The following is a 19,115-nucleotide window of genomic DNA, read 5'->3' on the forward strand; positions in this document are numbered from 1 at the left end:
GCTAATTGGCTCAGCCCCAAGGCCCCGGGGTGGATGATTTGGGAGTCTTTGCACTGCATCAAGCAGTAGCTAGCGCTCTTGGAGTTCAAGCCTTGGTTTTGCTATTGATTTTGTCTTAATGTAGGTGGGCATCGAATTCAGTGGTAGATTTGCCCACATAAAAGGTCTCGTAAGAGCTTGGCTGGCGCCTGGGCAGTGAAAGGGTTGTGTTGAACTTTGGAATGAGGGTGGTGCCTGCAGCCAAATTTGTATGTGTGGGGTTGGGGTTGCTCAGGAAGCTTCTCCTGGGGCCAGGTCTTTCTCCTGCCTGGCCCACAGAGCCCTGCTTGCTTTCCTTCCTCCCAGCCTGCAGATACTCCTTCCACTGGCCTGGCCGTACACTCAACCAGGCCTCCTAAATAACCTGCTTAAGAAGCAAACCCACTGCCTTCTTTCCAGGAAAAAAAAAAACGACAACCCAACCTTTCAAGGAAGATCCTTTCTCTAATCTGGTTTAAACTACAACCACAGAACCACCTAAGGTGGAGGGTTAGTAGCCGTTTGTGGAAGGAGGCACATGGTGTAGCATGACATCTAAAAGTCACATGGAAATGTAGCCTAAGACTGTGATTGGATGATAAAAAAATATTTAGTGGGAATTCTGGCCTCATCAGTAGATTTTGTCTCTCTGCTCCCATCTCTATTGTTTTATTGTTTACTTTGTGGTTTGAGTTTGTGGTGGTTTTTTTTTTTTTTTTTCCAATTGGATCAGTTTCCTGGTTTGGTTCATGGTGCAACCCTGCAAATGGTTGTGGCCATGGAAGCAGGAACAAGCAGCTGGGAGCAAGGGGGAGGGAGAGTTCAAGCCAGTGCTCCTTTTGAACATTTGGTGTCATTGACCACAGCCTCAGCATTTCCCCGGATAAGCAGTCGAACTGTATCTTCTCATCTAGTGACATTTCACAGGTTATCTTAATTCCAGTTAGGTACACTTGTCTCTATATTTATTTTGTTCTCTATTGAAACTGTGCTATGAGCAAGTTAAAATAAGGACAGCAGACTCGATTGTTTTATGCTATTACGATCAGCTCAAAGAGAACACAGTCTTATTTAGCTTTTCTGGGCAATTTCTTTGCGCTAATACCCAGAAAACTAGAATTGGGCTGCAAGGAAGAAAGCAAGACACTTAGCTTTGAATGACCTGTGTGGACTACTCACTTGGGAGCAAGAATGAAAAAAACCAAACAAACTACAGTTTATCACAAAAGATCTTTGCTTTACTGCAGCAGTAAAAGTGATATAGCAAAAACATATTGATTCTCTGGGTGACTGATAAAGCTACAGCACTGAAAGGATTCCTCACAGTAAATCCGAGTTTAATTTTTCCATCCAAAATGCCTTGAATAAGGCAGCCTTCGTCTGCTGGTGACCTATCTGCAGCACTGTTTAAGATGATGATAGCACTGTTTATCCAGGGTAGGATCCCAAATTGCCGTGCATGATCGCGATTCCCGGTAGCTTCCTTGTGCTAGGAATGTTGTGTCACATCTAGAATGATTAGCTGGGAATTTGCCCATTGCGCAACAGTAGGAAGGCTCCTTATTGTTTGATTTTATTCTTATTTTTATTTTTATTTTTGGCTGTTATTCTCTAGCCTGGTGGAACTACTGCTGAATTCCCATTAAACCAGCACACTCGCGTGTGCACATGACACACACACACACACATGCACTTTAGGCTGCCTGGCAGTCTGAACTCATTGTATATTCATTACGTTGTGGCAGAGTCCCTCTTAACCATGACAACTATGAAATAGGTTACACCAAAAGGCTTCTCTTTGGGTGGGTATATGCGTGCGTAGGTGCATATGTGTAAGGATACGTGCACACGTATAGAATGGAAAGCGTCAGGCAGCCTAAAGAGCTGTCTCCCTGTATCTCTGCTTGAATGGTATCATATCCCAACAGCCCTGCTTCACCCCCCCCCCCTCCACTCCCCCTCCTTCCTCTGCTGTGCAGGATAATAATGTGGTGGAAAACCTTGTGTCTGTGGGGGGAAGGGTTTAAAAGCATCATACTGAGGCTGGGCATCCTGCCAGGGGGAAGGGACAGAAGTGAAGTGCTCCTGGAGGTTTTCTTTTTTTAGACAGTGATTACTGAAGGGGAAAGAAGGCCAGTCATCATAGGAGTACAAAAAGACAAAAAAAGTATTTACTGTGGGCTATTGGCAAATACTTAAGTCTTACTTTAAGCAAGAATTCCACACCGGAGGGGAAAAAAAAAAAAAAAGAAGCCAGAAAATCGTTGTGCTTAAAGAAGATAGTCCAGACTCACCAGCTGTTTTAAAATTAGTTATTAAAATGCATCACATCTCTATCATTTCCCTTCGTCTCTCCCAAACATGCACACATGTATTCGCACTTATAAAATGTGTGTCCTGAAAGTCCTAAGGACTTGAAACAAAGGTTGATGCAGAGGGGATGTCTTTGAAAGTGAGTTTTACTCTGTACTTAAAACCTGAAAATTCAGTCTATGCAAGTCCCCTTTGAGAGTTAAAAATAAGAGAGTTATAGAAATAGCAGGTCAGTAACTCTCATTTGCCCTGAGCTCTCTGCAGAGTCATTCAGCTTCTTGTCGAGCTGAAATGCGGAATATTTATACATCTCAGAACTGCTGGTATCAGAGACAAAAGCCTCATGTCTTACTGGCAAAGCAGGGTTGTGAAAACCCCTGATATCTGTTTTTTTGGGGGGAAAAAGTCCCCACCAGCCACGTGAAGCCTGTCATTGTATTAGTATTTGTGGACAAGAATATCTAGAAGATTGCACAGTCTTTTCTGCATCTAAAGAAAATCATAATTACAAGCTTTGAATTCACATTCCTTCGTAGATGACAGCATGTTTAGGAAGCTTATGTCCCTGTTAAGCTTCTGACTTTTGAAATTGAATTAGGCATGGCAGAGGGAGGGCTTGGGGGACGAGGGAATATTTTTTGGCAAGTGAATGCAAAACTGAAAAGCCAGATTTGCCAAGCATTTTTTCCAGGGAAGTGTGCATGATTTGCATGTCCCCACTCAGCCTCATAACACATCCTCAGTGTGAAACTGATGGGGAGTGGTAGGGAAGTGGCACTGGTGGCTGAGAAATTAAGGGCAACATGAAAAATACTCGGTTTTCCTTGATGCAAGTTAATTCATGCTGGTGAATCAGTGGATTTGTTCCCCCTCCTCCCTTCACCCAGGGAAAGTCTTTTGCCTTCTTTTTCTCTTCAGTAAATGCTTAAAACTGAAACTGTGATCATTGCATTAGCACTGGCTGGTGGATCTCAGAAGGAGGTATCAAAAATTTTTGAAGCTAGTCCAAAAGCACAACAAAGCATTTTAATTTAGAAATCAGGCTAAAAATCTTTGAAGATCAAATTCCCTTGTGAGATTTCCACTTTTACATGTGCAGAAAGTATCACAAGACTGTTCTTGCATATCACATCATTGCAGTAATTCTCACTGCAGGAATTACAGTTATGTGTGAATATTAAAGTAAATAAATAGCCAGGCTGAAGTGCTTTGAGTTCATTTCAGGTTAGAGGTAATGGCTCTCTACTGTTGTTGCACTTTCTGAACTGTTTCCTTTGTCCTTAGGCACTGATTTAGGAAAACACTTTAAAGTATACTCAAACGTAAGCATCTGGATTTTCCCATCAAAGTCACTACTCTGTTCACAGATTTAAAGCCAAGCAGGTGGTTGAGAATTTTTTCGAGGTAGATGGTGCAGAGGAAAGTTTTCAAAAAAAGAGTCAGAGCTGTCTGCAGAGGAAGCAGGAGGCTCTGCCCCAGGCCCCCTCTATTTACTGAACTTTAGAAAGTCCTACTTACTGGCTTGCCTGAAAATTCAGCGTGCCCAGTGAGGAAGGGGTATAATTTCTAGCAAGGCTGTGAAGATTTATGGTTGGACTAGATGATCTGAAAGGTCTCTTTCAACCTAGGCAATTCTATGATTCTGTGATTTTGTGAAAATTTACCCTCAGTTAATAAGTTGTCCTTATCTGGCAATCACCTACAGGATATAGGGCAGCAACTATCAAATCCAACACCTGGAAAACAAGTCAGCAGCACCATCAGAGAAGCTCAAAAATCTCATAAATTATTACATTGGAATGAAATATATTTAATACTTTGGAAACATGGGAAGTAGTTGAAATTCTGACTTTTGGAGGAGAAGTGGAACTTGACATAACCCCCCATTGAAAAAACCCCTTTTGTAGCGTTCAGCTTTATTCAGAGATCTTATACACCTTTTGGCATGGATGAGGGCATACATAGAATCATGCATTGTTTTCTGGAAACCTCATAATGTCAGTGAAAATGCAGATAAATCAAGGAAAGTAAAACATCATGAGGAGACAAAAATAATTGATTTATGACATAAGATTAAGAGAATCAAATTTATCTAGCTTGTCCAACTTAAATTAAATCTCAAATAGTGATGAATAAACACTTAAAACTGTGAACAGCAGGGACAGACACATTATTTAGGGTTGTTCAGAGAGTTATCACTGCGAGTATCAGGATGACAGCAGTAGAAGATACTGGCTGGGTTTTAGTAAAGTGCTCTATAATGGTGTAGAAGAACAGGTTCACAAAAGAAAAAGTAGCTCAAATAATTAAAAGCGGATTGGACAAAAAACTGGAAAATATCTATTTTAATATCTCATTCATCATGATGATGATATCGCTTTTAGAGAGGAAAATTTCCCTTACACATGAATGTGATAGTGGTCCATCTTTTTCTTTTTTGCTGACTCTAATTTCTACTTTCTTTTCTGCCTCTGCTGTCTATTTCTTGCTGAGAAAAATGTATTGGTCTGATGCCTAGGATTCGGTTCATAATCAGTGGTGTCTCAGCTGTTACTTTTTCCTCCCTTCCCACAGAGAGTTCTGAGATGCCTATGGTAGGCGATTTTTTGTCAGTATTATTCTGCTTCATCCGCCTGGTGTACCTAATAGGAGTGCTCAGGACTGACGAAGAGACAGTGCCATCAATTAATAATATTATGAGATGTTAGCACAGTGATAGAAGTTGGGGATCCAAGAGCTTGGCGCAGTCAACAGTTCTGGCTGCTGCCATCGATTCTTTATGCTGTTTCACATCCTTGCTTGGAAGGTTTATGTACTTTAGTCCAGGCTTTGTGAGATTAGCCTGTAATTTAAATACATTTCATTGACAGGCATGCTTTTTCTTTCCACTGATCTTCTGGTTATCTACTCTACTTTCTGTTCTACCACATATCCTCAAAATAAAGAAACTTCAATTTTTGCTCCTCTAATCTTCCTTCCTTATTCCTCTCTTAACCAAACTACACACACTCCAACTTTCCACCTTAAACGTTTCTATTCAGCAAAGTCTTTTGAAATTTTGCTAGAGTATTTTTTAAAGTTTTGATAAATATTTTTCTGTCTCTCAAAAAAAAAGTCCAGCCTTTCCTGGGCTTCCTCCAATATGCCTATATCTTATTGATAAGATATAGACTGGAATAGGCTGCCCAGAGAGGTGGTGGACTCTTCTCTGGAGACATTCAAAGCCTGGCTGGACATGTTCCTGTGCAACCTGCTCTGGGTGAAACCTGCTCTGGGTGAAACCTGCTCTGACAGGGGGGTTGGAGTAGATGACCTCCAGAGGTCCCTTCCAACCCCATATCATTCTGTGATTCTGTGATTTTGAGATAGTAGTGGCAAATTGATTTTATTGGTAATTAATAGTATATAGATCTGAACACAGTGACTTGGGCCTGGGTCGAAGAATGCATGAGTTTAAACAGCTGAGTAGTTGCCATGTTAAACTAGAGCTTTAAGGCTGAGAATATAAACTGTGTATTTCCTCCTCATCCTCAGGTGTATCCTGGGAAAAAGGCACAACTGAAAGGCTGCACGGTGTGGGCAAGGGAAATGTGTGCAGAAAATTAGATCCGGGAGTTATATCACTGATTATACCAAGTGTGTACAAATAGGTGTCTACTGTCTTTAGCAGCTCTGAGATTTGCAGTGGCTGAGGCACTGTGGGGAAGGCTCTCAGGTGCCAGTCCAGCTCCCACCCAAAGATGCACTCTGGTTAGCACTGTTGTTGGCACCTTGGATATTCCCAGCATCTTAGAGGCTTCTAAGAATCTGCTGAGACATCTATAAAACATCTCAGCCTTTCTCTGCTGCATAGGAAGTCCGAATGTGTTCAAACTCAAATACACCACAACAATACATCTCTTTCTTTCCTCTAGGGTTTTATTGGTTTTGTTGTTTTTTACAAATTTTGCAATTCTAACCATGCTTAGTTGTTGAAAGCTTCATTTCAGGATTGTGGCAAAAAATCTAGCCTTTAGAATGCTCCATTACTTAGAGGTCATGGCTTCACTGCCATTTCTACATGTAAGGATGCCTTCTGTCTTTCTAGGAGAGGAGCAAAGACAGAAAATGCTATGTTTGTCTGATTCAGCCTCCTTCTCCCCAACCCTGGAGCTGGGGCTGAGTTGCTTTTCTCTAGTCTCACAAGAGTTCTCCAGTACCCATCTTTTACAGTCAAGCAGTTGATTTTGCTGTTCTGATCACTGCTGGAAACAGAGTTCCTCCCTGAATTGGTCATAGAAACGCCCAATCTGAAATGTCAATAGAAGCCATCAACACATGCATGGAGTTTACATTTTTCTACACTGGCACATTCTACTTCTATTGAGCTAGATCCTCCATTATGCTGCCCAATTTCTTAATTTGATTAGTTCCTTCTTAGTTTTTACCCAATCTTTTTTTTCTCCTGAAGAAGAAATTTCACTATGAAATGCAAAATAAATGCATTTTGCATTGGGACAAACGCCTTTGTCCCAGTTTCAATGTGCTCTTACAGGTACCTGTTTATCAATGCAGCACTTATGTTTCACTAGATAAAAGGACCTTGCAGAAGCATCTGTTCCCTTGCCCCAACTGTCTTACATGCTACAAAGGAGACGTCCAAAGCAGCAGGACTTCAGGGAGAGCAGCCAAACTTCAGTGATGATTCTGGCAGCCACAGGCACGTACCGAATTGACTGCATGTGCAGTGTGAAAGGGTTGAGCATGCTGGTTAGATGCCTTAGCTGTGCACAGGCTTATCTTTGTGCTTGTGAAGGAGTTACAGAAAGAAAATAAATTACTACCCTTGGGAGTGGCAAGGTGAAGTGGGACTACTGTCGGAAGATCACCCGTAGCTCATCTGGTAACGGTGGCAAAGTGATTTTTGTACCACTAGGAAAGACATGGACCTGTTGGAGTGGGTCCAGAGGAGGGTGAAAAAATGATCCAAGGACTGGAGCACTTCTCCTATGAGGACAGGCTGAGAGAGTCGGGGTTGAAGAGCCTGGAGAAAAGAAGGCTCCAGGAAGACCTTATAGCAGCCTTCCAGTACTTAAAGGGTGCCTGCAGGGGAGATGGGGACAAACTTTTTAGCAGGGGCTGTTGTAATAGGACAAGGTGTAATGGTTTTAAACTAAAAGTGGGTAGATTTAGACTAGATAGAAGGAAGCAAGTTTTTACAATGAGGGTGGTGAAACCCTGGAACATATTGGCCAGGGAAGTGGTAGGTGCCCCATTCCTGGGAACATTCAAGGTCAGGTTGGATGGGGCTCTGAGCAACCTGATCTAGTTGAAGGTGTCCTTGGTCATTGCAAGGCAGTTGGACTAGATGACCTTTGGAGGTCCCTTCCAACCCAAACTATTCTATGATTCTATACCTGTGTTTTGTTTGTAGCACATGGAGCCATTAAAAAGTGAACAAGTTTGACTGAAGTACCATTGTTTTCTCCCAGTCTCCTTAAGTGTAATCAAATTAAGCAATTTGGTGCCCTTAGTACATTTGGAACATGCAAGCCTCTTCCCAGCCCTTGAGTGGGTGAAATCCTTGCATCTTTACTTTCCCTATCCTTCCTTAAGAGAGGTGTTTGGCAGATCCTGTGGCAAAACAGAGCTGCGTTGAGCCCTGTAGGATCTATCTGGAAAGAGAAATCTCAAGTCACCGAGCTCACTGCAAAATTGTGGAGTCTTATCCATATAAGGGTGATAAAACAAGCTTTGCAATAATTCTCATGGTACGCTCATATATCACCACTTACAACTGTGGAAAAGTCAAAGGCTCAAACATTTGGCATGGTAGCTGGAACCTGCAGCCACCAACTGGTGTAAATTCAGTTAAGAACAGCGCAGGAGGTGAAATTTTAAACAAGAATGTGAAGGACGTCCTGGCCTTTGTTAACACAAAAATAAGGCTTCTTCCTGCCTCTGCTTTCATAGTCTCTTAAGAGTGAGGATTAGTTTATTTCTGAGACAACTCTCATTCTGGAAATTAAAGAATACAACAGACAAAACCCAAGTCTGCCTTTGCTATTTCAGGAAAATACCTTTGCTGTTTTCTGAGTACATATGGCAAGCAAATGCATACGATTATTTTTGCTGGTATCTGAAATGTGGAAATCACAGTCTTTATGGAGGAAAGATTTTTTTCATTACGTAGTGTATGGCTCGCCAATGACTATCTGCAGCTCATTGTACTTTATCCTGAAGCCAGCAACAGATCTCTTATACTGAAAGGCTGTTGCTGGTTTAGTTATTAGTTGTAGCACATTTGAAACAAATGGTTTAACTACAATTTATCCAAGTCTATAATTATTCAAATTGCTCAAGGGGCTCCGTAGGTTCCAACCCAGCAGGAATTCTTCTTATTTTTATGTATTTTTTTCTTCTTCTTTAACATAAGGAAAAAATAACATGAAAAGTGTTAAACAAAATACATATTATTTTTAAACTCAGAACAACCTCATACACTAGTTCAGCTATCCCTGTTGGTCCTTCCGTGCCATACTACTGCAATGTTCTCTGCTAGAGCAGGAGGGTTTTTTGACTTCATGCTTGTCTCTTTGTTCTTTCCTTTATCTCTTTTCTTTTTTTTTACTTTTCTTTTCTTTTCTCTCCTTTCCTCTTTTTTCCCCACTCCCTGCCTACCCCCAGTCAATAATTGACTTACAGGAATCCACTCAAAGCTGAAGCTTGACAAACTTGTGTGAATTTGGAAAGTTGACTGCATTTCTGTAAGTGTTTATTATTTATCATTTTCCTCTTATTTCTTGAGATTTTGACTTGGAATTTGGAAAAGAAATAAACAGTTCATTTTGAAAAATATCAAACCAAAAATGGGTTACGTGAAAGGGCAGTGCAACGAGTCTTTGTCTTCTTAGATGCATATGTGCTGCTTGCATTCTTGTTACTCTTTTCAAATGGAATTCCTATACCTGTTGGAAGATTTATATGTCAACTGCTTTGGAAAGTTTAAACCCATTGCCTCATAATGTAAACAGGATCTGTTGGGTGTCTTGTAATAACAACTTATTTTTCTATCCCTCTTAATCAGATTTTGATTCTTTAGGTGCAGAGTAACAAAATGTGACATGCAACAACGGACAGCTATTAAGTAGTTCTGAAGACAGTACTGACTAGTCCAGAATTCTCGACAGATGAAAAGTATCTTGGCCTCCTTGGTGAGGGGATTGTATAATTGACCTGTATATTTAACTAGTGGTCATTTATACTATGATATTTTGTAAATTACAAATACAAACTAGAACTATGATTTGTGAGAAAACTTGAGGAGTTAGTAATGTACGGAACCACTTGGCCACTACCATTAGTGTCTCATCAGGTATCTAAACAGGAATGGTACCATCACAGTTGCCATTATCACTTGCATTCACATTCACTTAATTTTAGTCTCTTTTAATTGCTGCTATGAGTGGGAAATATTGGGGCTAGAATCAGGATTACACAGTACTTGATCTTAAGCTTGTTGTTTCAGAAATCAAACTGTATAAAGTGTTAATAACTGACTGGCTTCCCTGTAAGAGTATTGCTTGCAAAACTCACAGTGGAGTGCAAGAGAATGTAGGAAAAATACTCAGTTCAGTCTCATTTTGGACCTCAGGCATCATCTAACTTGCTAAATCAAAAGAAAAAGGAATTTTTATGTTTCTATTCACTTAGAAAGAGGGCATAATAACTGATGTATGCGTCCAGACTGAAGTCCCTCTGTCCTATTATCAGTTTTCTGACATAGACCTGTAGGTGGAGGGATGTCAATGGGTTTACTGATGGGAGAACAGATTTATGAAGTGATTTGAGGGATAGTTACTGGCCTGATACTGGAGCATTCTCGCTCGGGCCCTCTTCACCCTGGTTTCATATAGTGATATGAAATGAGCCCACTCAATCTGTCAGGCTGGTTTACAAACAAATCCAGGAAAATACTTTGGTCGTCACAGCTTTTGAAAAACATAAGGTATTAGGAATGGAAAAGTTAGAATCGCCTGCCTGTTCCGTTTTTTATTTCTGTCTGAAATAATATAGCTTTCAAAGCTGGGATTCAGTCATCACTGATGTAGCCTGATGAAGTCTGGTGGCTTAACTAACACGTTACACTTGTCGTTTGCAGTGGCCTGGGAACACGTTCTCTGTCAGCCATCACGTCCCTGCTGCGCGGTGCTGGGGCTGAGCAGCTTCCACCTCAGAGGGAAAGGTGTTGTAACACAATCAGCTGTGATCAGTCAAGCGTAGCCTTTAGCTGTGTCTATGTAGTGTTCCTGGAATGGTTATGTTTATAAAGAGGGTAAAAATACATATGGGGATACGCAGCAAACTTAAGCCAGAAACCTTCTCCACATCCCAGGTAGAGGCAATCCATTTTGTCTCGTTTCTGCATAGTTATGACTAAGTGTTAAAATATCTGCTGCTTTGGCTTCTCAAACAGTTTCAGAAATTATTTTATGGCATTTTATGGCAAACTCAGGCTTATGCATCCTCCAAGTTGCTCTGCCCAAGAGGGGATACTCAGATAAATAAATCAAAACATCCAAGGCCTTTGTATAAGCCTTGAAGCCAGCTAAAGTATAAAACTAAAAGCTCCATAAATGGATCCTCAGATATAAGGTCACTGTAGCTTAGCTGTGAGTGGGATCAGAAAAATTCCCGTTATCCATTTTAAGTGCATGGAAAGACAGAGCGACTGATTTCAATTAGATTTTATATACAGCGAGTTGTATTCAATACAATTGCTTCCATTTACACTAGTACAAGCAAAAGGAAAGCTGGGACCGCTTTCCCCACTCTGAATTTTTTAAATAGTTTAGTAAAACTAACACGTTTATATCTCTTATTATCACTTCACTGCGGTAGTGTTTTATAAGCTAGAATGAAATTCTCTCGGCAATGTCCCTGCTGGAAAGACTGCTCCCATTTCACAGCCAGGGAGCTGAGGCATGTAGGTCAACAACCTAATCCAAAGCCCAATTTTTAGCACTCTTATGAAAGACACTTGAGTTTTTTCGTCGGGAGCTGAAGCTAGGTTTGCCTTCTTCTAAGCCAGAACACATTCTGCAATTTGTCTGTGAGGCAGCACTCAAGGGTATGTGCAGAAAAGCCTTGGCCTTAAACGTCGGTCTTGCAGAACTTTTGTTGCCTCCCTGTGACTCTTACAGCCCGTTCACAGTCTGGGCCAGCGAAACCAGTAGCAGCGTGGAGGTCGATTCCTGAAAACACCAGTAAGGCGAGCATGGAGCTGGTTTTGGAGCTGTGCCATCTGGAGAGAGACGTTGGTGGGCTCCCACCTTCTGGCTCGCTCCGAGTTCTGAGAGCAGCGGGAGCTTCTGCCTTGTACAGATGCGATTTCGCGATGATAGAAAATGGTAGCATATTGTTTCTGTAAGAGACAGCCTCTCATGGATCCCACAGTGTTCTTACCAGCATGTTTAACCTCTAATCTGGGAAAGAAAAATACCATCTGGTACACACCATCCTTGAAAGGTTGCTGTCCCCCTGCCTTGATGCCTACCTGGAGAGCTCATGTAAGCTCCGCACTGACTTAACACACGCTGGATGAGCCCGCCTGGGCCCCAGAAGTAGTGAAGCAACATTAGTGTGATGCACTATCTCAATTAATATAGCTGACTTTGCAGCAGGGCTAATGAGCTGGTGCGACATGCCATATTTGCCTGGCTTTGCTCCTTCCAATAGTGGAGCTGGCTTATTTAGACCTCGCTTAGGTATCTCTGCCCAGAACTGTGCCGGGTCGTGTTGGCAGACCCATAAACTCTTAATGTTTAATGAGGAATACTTTGCATTTGTCTCATCAGAGAAAATATCACACTTTCTGTCCTAAGGAACCCATGCTTCCTTGTTTGCTTATTTATGCAGTGTTAATGTTATTTTCATTATTAAGGCGAGAAGGATTCTGGCACGAATGAGAACTTGCTGTTAGGATCTGACAACCCTGACTCACGATAACTGTCAGGCTTAACATATCACCTCTGCAGTCTACACCTTACCTTCTGCATTGTCTCTGTAGCAGAGAGGACAGGAGAGGCCATGGGCCCACTCCTAATCAAAATCTGTGGTCAACTGGCCTATTGATGTAAATCATCAGCAGTTTCAGTACACTCTCTCAGGTAAACTGTACTGTGCTGCCAGAAACTGGGCTGCTCCATTCCTGACCTGGATGGTTTCACCCCTTCTTCACCAACCTGCTGACCTGAGCTATTTAGGATCATCAGTCTGATGCAAAAGGTGATGTGGAAAGCTGGATGGCCAAATAGACTATAGACCCAGGCTTGAGGGCACCCACCCACCTCCTGAGCTGCTGGGATGACAGGCATGGGTACACCACACCCAACTTTCTCCTTGGAGGTGGTCAAAAATTGCCAGTGTTGAATTTCTAGTCATGAGGGAACAATATTGGAACAGTTTTCAGTGAGCAAATACCATGCCTTGGATTGACCTCGCTAGTGAAGACACTGCTGCTGTGTGAACATACAGCTTGATGTGCTACCTCTGTGAAAGAGATGAGGTGAGACTTGCAGGTGTGACCTCATGAGTTACTGCCGAGCGTGTGAATCAGAACCCCAGGCCCATTGGAGGCATCTGTCCGTTGCAAAGAAGCAATTCTTCCTCATCCCAGTTCTGCAGTTCTTTAATAATAAAGTGTCCTCTCGGAGACAAAATGAAAATGTGAGATAGACAGAAGTTTTAAAAATGAAGCCGTATTGCTGGCTGCTACTTCAGTCTGTTCGGAAATCTCTGTCTTATTACTGCTTTCATTCCTTTTGCAGGTTGCAGATAGAGCTGTTTTGGTTTAAAAAAGGTTCCTCATACCCATGCTAAAATGTGCTTGTTTCATTTTTTAAATATGCCTGTAAATTAGCTTGGAAATAATTGTTTCTGATGTTTAATAAGGTAGTGTTTGAAAAGCACTTCGAAAATGAAAAACGGAGTAGAAGTGCTAAATATTCTTGCCTAGGGTTGATTAATTATGGACAGTAAATCTTACATTAGCCCGTGTGATAAATGTGAGTGAGTAGACTGCACAATCTATTAAAGGAAACCCAGGCATATACTTTTTCCCTTCTACATATGGATCTGGGGCTGATAATCTGGAGGTTGGAGAATTGTGTCTGCTTTGTAGCTTCTCATCCTCTTCTTTATTCAGCGTTATTGAAGACTTGAGCAAAGAATTCAGAATCTGGCTTTTCAGAGCTAGCAGAGGGGCGATCCGGGGCATGGGGACCCGCTGGGCTCCTTCAGAACTTTTTGCTTTCAACTTCACGGGAAGTGGTTAGACAGTGAGGTTACATCTGTATTAGTAAATCACACATGTCCAGCTCTCCGCCACTGCAGTCACCTGGCACTGAACTGCCCGCATCCACACGATTAAACACTTTTACCCCGGGAGAGGGAGGTGATTGCAGCCAGAGGCTCTGATGGGAAGAGTCCCTTGGCCCGTGCTGGCTCAAGAAGTCTTCCTGAAGATTGCTTGGGTGAGTGCAAGCCGGCCAGGGTCAAAACCATTCTAGAAATTGAGCAGTAGGGGTGATGGAGGTCCAGTGCCTGAGCCTGCCCAGCGCTGTTTGTTTTAATGGTACAGATGTAACCTGAGGGGCTGAAGCCTTCTCCTACAGTACTTACCTCTGCTGTCTTCAGGGCGCCTTCCACTGATGGAGAGGGGCAAAGTGGCTTCTCTACAGGGCAGATCATGTGCCATGATGTATGTATCTTGCCGACCTCTCCAAGATGGGTCTGTTTTGGAGCAACTATAGTGATATCTGATCTCAAAGGGCTGATGAAACTAACCACCCAGCTTCACTTGCACTGCAGAATGGATGATAGATTGCAGGACCACTTGGTGTCTTTGACAGGTTTTAAGTGGGGCTAATGTATAAAGAGCAAATGTTCTTATCACACCTAGACCAAATATGTGAGAGGTCTGTGCTAGTTCTTGCAAATATGATAAGTGCCTTGAATAAACTGACAATCACTTACCTCAGATAAAAAGTCTGGAGAAAGCTGTAGAATGAAGGCAGAAAAGGAAGGAGAAGACGACTCGAGGGAAACTGCATGAGAGATGAGAGTCTGCGGAAAACACAGGGAGCATCTGTGCCTTTTTTTTTTTTTCCCTTTTTCATATATGAAAAAAACCTACAGCTCTTACACTGTAGGACTGGAGGAGTAAGTTTTATCCTTGGAGCAGGGTGATCAGACCAGTTGTTGGTATTGACAGCAATGAGTTAGCATGAAGGACTAATCTGAAATTGTTGTTTTAAGGGGGCATTGCTTTGAGATATAGCAAACAAAATGACTTTGTCATTAACGTTGTTGACCTACAAAAAAAAAAGGAGACAGCATATATGAGAACATCATAACTGCAGAACCAACAATAGGGTCTTAGCTGCATAGTATGTTAGGAGAGTTGGAGTCATGGCCGTTTGGCCAGAAAAAAAAATACATAAGCCTTACTTTTCCATTCTTGCTGACAGATCATAAAATATTAAATTCCGATCTGTTTGGAAAAGATTGTCACATGTTCCTGAAAATGACTTCTGACGGCAGAGCTTCAAAGAGATAAAGTCTTTGGCAAAAGCCCTGGTTCTTTTAGCTTTGGTGCACCAGCTGCAGTGAAAAAAGTTAGATCTAGGCACAAGATCTAGGTATAACCTTTGCATCTTCTTAGAATTTCCCTTTCTCTGCATCTAGTCTCCAGACCCAGCCTGGTGGAGAGAACTCTGAGAGGAATCCATGAGCCTGAGTGTGGTACCTGGTCTGCAAATACAGGGGAAAGACTTCGATTGTGAAGACGCTGCTGGAAACAGGGAGCTGTTAGATTGGCTACTGGTGGAGATCTGAGAGGGATCTGTGAGTCTGAGCGTGGTACCTGGTCTACAAATACAGGGGAAAGACTTCCATTGTGAAGACACTGCTGGAAACAGGGAGCTGTTAGATTGGCTCAGGTGTCCTGCTAGAAAGGTACACGCTCGTTTCTTCTTGTCTTATGCCTGTCCTCTCACATCACTTTTCCATGCCAAAAAGATTCCTGTTAGTGCTTAGGCAGCAATGTGATGCTTTTTGACAAGCGAATTCAGCAAAGAGGTTCTGCGGAGCTCTTCAATACTTCCCTGAGAAGATGGTGAGCTGGCTTAGGAGGAGCTGATGAAATGAGAAGTCGCCTGGTGGGTAAGAAGCTTGAATGCATGGAGTTCATTGAAAGGAAGCAATGGGAAGGAGAGAGATATTCAGAAAAGAGAGATGAGAACTGGGGAGAGAGTGCAGAGACTTAGAGGGCAGAATCTTTTCAACGGTGAAAAGGGAAATCCATAGAATGTGCATCTTCCCTGTTTTCTGGACTTGTAGAAACTTCTGAAATCTAGTTAATTAAAGGCATGCTATTTAGCACCCCACTTTTGATTGATCTTTCTCTCAAGAACGTGTGAATGAGATGCCGAGGTGTAAACAAGAACCATGAGACGTACATCTATGGTGAACTACACATATCCATTTTATTAGCATAATTCACTTGTGTCAGGTGCTTTTATGCAGCATTTCGTTTATTTTAGCAAGTTTCTCAGTTGCAAGAGCTTCAAAACACAAAATCAGTGGAACTGAAATCTTTTCCTTATTTTTGCATCAGGAATTCTTGAGGATATAATATGCGATGGTATCTGCTTCACAGTGCTATGCAACTCGGTCGCAAGCTATCACAAGTGACCTATAAACCAGATTTATTTGACACTAAATTCAAGCTGAAAACAACTTCTCAGAACCCTAGAAAAGGCAGTGACACTCTATATACTCGCTCCAAGGAGGCATGCACACATATTCAAATATGCATACTTTTATGCACAGATATCATCATGTATCATATTCTTGCTGACCATCTGTTTGCTTACTGTGAGCTCTGAGATGATTCAGTTGCTCTGCCTTTGGGGAAAGCACTGGGTAAGACCTGCATGTAAATGTGCAAGGGCACAATTGGGGACACACTGACTGCTGTGTGCAGGGACCTGACGTGCTGTGCCTGGCTCCACCATCAGCCCTCCTGGCTGGGCAGTCGAGATGGCTCGGAGATCCATCACCAAAGCCATAAAGTGGCCCCACCACTCTTGGTGGGTCCTTAGAGCAAAGAAGGGTGTGAAGAGTAGAGAATACAAACTCTGACTGAGTTTAGGTTGTCTGCAGGAGCTGGGTGGGATTCAGGAACACAGAGAAAGCAGGTGGCTTTTGGTGCCACTTAGCACAGACAAAAGCAGATATAATTGCTATATTTGTGTGGGACAGTGCAGAGAATAAACCAGTAGCACACAAACAACAGGACCTGTAGCCATTCATCTTCCTATCAATGAGAAAAATAAAACACACTTAAAAAGTGAAGGAGACACTGAACCCAAATTGCATAGTAAATATAAGAATCCTGCCTTCACGTATGTCACCGGTGAAATCTGGCTGTCAGAGCTGGAGCTTGATCTAGGGCAGGTTTACTTGTGCAGGAAGGGAGTTCTGTAAAAAGTGCAATGTTACATTAACAGTGAGTCTCCACTTATTCACACGTAACACAGCTGTGCATTTCAGATAGGTCTGAAAAGACCCCACAGCTAGAAGTCATGAAGTCATGAAGCTTTTCATTTATATTTCCTTAAATCCATGTTTTATGTAACATTTTCCGTATCCTTCCAATGCACAATGTGTCTCTGTCATCCTTTAGCACCAAAAGTGTATCACTGTCCCAAATACCTACACTGCTTTTTGTAGAATGGATATTATTTCTGGCCTAATTTAGGAACTTACAGAAATGTTGTCCTCAGTCGGGAGCTGAAACCCTTTATTTTTCCAAGAGAATCTGTTAGGCTTTTGTTACCAAAGGAGTTAAAATCAGGGCTGCTGGTAAGAAACTTCCCTGTTGTTCTTTGCTCTGCAAAGGGCTGGCACAGGCAGACCCTGCTGTTGTGTGCAGGATCGGGGCCCAGAGGTTGTTTGTGTCAAATCAATTCACAGTTGCAGACAACTGAGATTTGATTTTATTTATTTATTTTTTTAATGAGGGCTTTTCCTTATTTTTCTCCTTCCGAGTCGGTGATGAAGGAAGCTCTCAGATGTGCCCCTGTATTTTTGTCCCAATGAAGTGGAGCTTCCCATGGCATTTTCTTTGCTCCAGAACTATTCATCACTAGCACTGTGTTGATAATGTGATGACAGTTGTTGCCAAAACTTTCCTGTTCACCCTAAATCTGTTTTTCTTGGTATGAAAATAAAGACACGAAGCTCAGCAGAGAGAGAGCACTCCATGGTATGAGAGCTCAAGGTGACTGGGATGGAGTAATTACCCAAGGACAAACCCCGGTTGGGGGCGGGCAGCATTTTCCAGATTCCAGAGGGGAAGGGGAGAAGAGGGATGTGAGGCTAGAGGGGGTGGGCTGTGCCTTCTTGGGGGCTGGGGAGAGAGACAGTGCTCCTCTTTTAAAGGAAAATGAGCAGCCAGCAGAAACTAGATGCATCTCACCATGGGGTGAGGGTGGAGAACCCACCAACTGCTGAGACAGTCAATAGGCAGATTATTCATCACACATTGCTAGGAGATTAACTGAGCAAACGTTCTGACAAAACTGATTAAAGCCTTCATCCTGTATGGGGGGGAACAAAGAGACACCAAGTTATTACACCCCAGCCAAATGCCAGATGATGACTACATGTAGTGGAAACACAAAGTATGGAGTGTTGTGGTTCCTTTCCCTTCCCTCCCCCCCTCCTCCCAGCTGGGATGACTCTCCCTCTCTTTATCACTAAGAGTCATCACAAGTTAAAGTTTGTAAATACAGCTACCTACTGAATGTTTCAAAAGCCAGATTGCTGTGATGTAAGAGATAAAGGACACCCCCTCCTTAGTTTGCTTCTCTCAAAATGTTATCTCAGAGTGTTATCATGTCTAGAGTCATCTCTCTTCTGAAGTGCATTCTTTCCCAGTATTATCACCACTGTTTACAATTGCAGATACTTAAAATGAGCAAAATACTTGACTTCCCATTATGGTAAAGTTTGGATGGTACTCCCTCAGCCACGTGTAAACTCTAAATGTGAGTGTTTCCAGCATCAGTGTTTGCTCGGTTGCTAGCACTGGAAAAGGGAAAATGGACATGATTTTTTATTGTGTTCACTTAATTACCACAGTTTCTAGCCTTGTCACCTCCTAAAACAAGAGGATTATTATCAGTAAAACTAAATCACTTAATTGCAGACTTCTGAAGACTGGGAAGGTCATGAAAAACAACCTGAGAAAGGAATCCCTTTCCAGACAACTCTGATTGTTCTCTTTTGACAGTCAAAAATTGAATGGGTCATGGAAATGATCATACCAAAACTGCCAAGTGTCTACGACCTCTAACAAGTGCCTGCCAATAAGTGTTTAACCTGAGGCACTGCCCAAGCCTAAGCACCGAGCTCAGAATTGGTTTAGATACACCCATGTATGTTTCTCAGGCACGAAAAATCTCCCTGTAAGTCGTCCTGGTAATGTATGGACACTTTTGGTAAGGAAGGCCATCAAAATTAGACAGCACAGCCCCCCAGGGAGCCAATAGTAGGAGCTGGGCAATGGCACTGGTGGCTCTTCCCCTCTCTAAACCCCTGACTCTGAGGGTAAGGACATTACAACTAATTATGTCTTTGGACTGTGCTGACATGAATAAACCATTTGAGGTTAACTGTCATGCTTCTTAATGTCATAAAGCCTCCTTTTCATAGAATTAAAGCCTTCTTACATAAAA

Source organism: Calidris pugnax, unplaced genomic scaffold (genome assembly GCF_001431845.1).
Source record: "Calidris pugnax isolate Ruff unplaced genomic scaffold, ASM143184v1 scaffold57, whole genome shotgun sequence".
Lineage (NCBI taxonomy): Eukaryota > Metazoa > Chordata > Aves > Charadriiformes > Scolopacidae > Calidris > Calidris pugnax.